Genomic DNA, 2,500 nt, shown 5'->3' on the forward strand with positions numbered 1-2,500 from the left:
GGGTGACCAGGTGCACACGGTTCTTTTGGGTGACCAGGTGCACATGGTCCTTTGGGTGACCAGGTGCACGCCGGCCTTTGGGTGACCAGGTGCACATGGTCCTTTTGGGTGACCAGGTGCACATGGTCCTTTGGGTGACCAGGTGCACGCCGGCCTTTGGGTGACCAGGTGCACACGGTTCTTTTGGGTGACCAGGTGCACATGGTCCTTTGGGTGACCAGGTGCACGCCGGCCTTTGGGTGACCAGGTGCACATGGTCCTTTTGGGTGACCAGGTGCACATGGTCCTTTGGGTGACCAGGTGCACGCCGGCCTTTGGGTGACCAGGTGCACACGGTTCTTTTGGGTGACCAGGTGCACATGGTCCTTTGGGTGACCAGGTGCACGCCGGCCTTTGGGTGACCAGGTGCACATGGTCCTTTTGGGTGACCAGGTGCACATGGTCCTTTGGGTGACCAGGTGCACGCCGGCCTTTGGGTGACCAGGTGCACATGGTCCTTTGGGTGACCAGGTGCACGCCGGCCTTTGGGTGACCAGGTGCACATGGTCCTTTGGGTGACCAGGTGCACGCCGGCCTTTGGGTGACCAGGTGCACATGGTCCTTTTGGGTGACCAGGTGCACATGGTCCTTTGGGTGACCAGGTGCACGCCGGCCTTTGGGTGACCAGGTGCACATGGTCCTTTGGGTGACCAGGTGCACGCCGGCCTTTGGGTGACCAGGTGCACATGGTCCTTTGGGTGACCAGGTGCACGCCGGCCTTTGGGTGACCAGGTGCACATGGTCCTTTTGGGTGACCAGGTGCACATGGTCCTTTGGGTGACCAGGTGCACGCCGGCCTTGGGTGACCAGGTGCACATGGTCCTTTTGGGTGACCAGGTGCACGCCGGCCTTTGGGTGACCAGGTGCACATGGTCCTTTTGGGTGACCAGGTGCACATGGTCCTTTGGGTGACCAGGTGCACGCCGGCCTTTGGGTGACCAGGTGCACACGGTCCTTTTGGGTGACCAGGTGCACGCCGGCCTTTGGGTGACCAGGTGCACATGGTCCTTTTGGGTGACCAGGTGCACGCCGGCCTTTGGGTGACCAGGTGCACGCCGGTCCTTTTGGGTGACCAGGTGCACAAGTTCCATTTGGGTGACCAGGTGCACGCGGTTCATAACAGCGCGGTTATCTGCTTTAATGTCCGAGGAGGGGTGCTTAAGTGTGGGTGCCCTGGTTCACCTGGTATGCGAGGTTGTGGAGGTGGGGGGGGTCCCCTGCTGGTATCATCCCCGAAATAGAGGGGTGATACCCGGGTGGTGAGTAAGGGCCTACAAGCCTGGAGGTCAATAGCTCCAGGGGGTAAGCTCTACTGTCATGTCCGTAAATAGAGTGGTGTTACCCGGGTTTTGAACCATATTTTAATTTTTGGGTTACCAGATGCACACGGGTCTTTTGGAAAACAATCACAATCTGCATCCATCGTAATATCTTAAACTGTATATAAAGCACCTAAGGACGGGCCTGACCGAGAGAGGGCCGTAGTAGGGTACTCCCCTAGCGGGCTATATCAATAGAATGACCGGTAAAATGATTTAAAACAGTTTTATAATTTTTGGGTTACCAGATGCACACGGGTCTTTTGGAAAACAATCACAATCTGCATCCATCGCTAATATATGAAACGTGTCTATAAAGCACTGCAGGACGGGCCCGACCGAGACAGGGCCTTAGTGGGGTGCTCCCATAGCGGGCTATATCAATGAGAGGGTGCCTTTAAATTCATTTGAAACCATATTTGATAATTTTGGGTTACCAGATGCACGTTTTCAATCACCAGTTGCACGGAGGATTAATAGCAATCTGCATCCATCGTGATTTCTTAAAGTGTGTAAAAAGCACCCAAGGACGGCCCTGACAGAGAGAGGGCCGTAGTGGGGCACTCCCCTAGCGGGCTATATCAATAGAATGACGGGTAAAAGTATTTAAAACCCTTTTATAATTTTTGGGTTACCAGATGCACGTTTTCAATCACCAGGTGCACGGAGGAAAATGAGCATTTGCATCCATAGTCATGTTTTAAACCGTCCATAAAGCACCCAGGGCCGGCCCCGGCAGAGAGAGAAAAAGAGGGGAAAAGTGTTGAAAAAAAAAAAAAAATCATACCTTCCATAAATAATTCGGACCGGCCCCCATTGAAAAGGTCCGTAGTAGGGTGCATCATTATCGGACATGAATCTCGGGAACACCGCTAACCGCATAGAGAACCGTGTTTTGGGTTACCAGATGCACGTTTTCAATCACCAGTTGCACGGAGAGAGAAAAAAAAAATCATACCTTCCATAAATAATTCGGACCGGCCCCCATTGAAAAGGTCCGTAGTAGGGTGCATCATTATCGGACATGAATCTCGGGAACACCGCTAACCGCATAGAGAACCGTGTTTTGGGTGACCAGGTGCACGTTTTCAATCACCAGTTGCACGGAGAAAAAAAAAGTAATCATACCTTCCATAAATAAT

This window comes from Oncorhynchus mykiss, unplaced genomic scaffold, assembly GCF_013265735.2.
Source record: "Oncorhynchus mykiss isolate Arlee unplaced genomic scaffold, USDA_OmykA_1.1 un_scaffold_547, whole genome shotgun sequence".
NCBI classification, from domain to species: domain Eukaryota; kingdom Metazoa; phylum Chordata; class Actinopteri; order Salmoniformes; family Salmonidae; genus Oncorhynchus; species Oncorhynchus mykiss.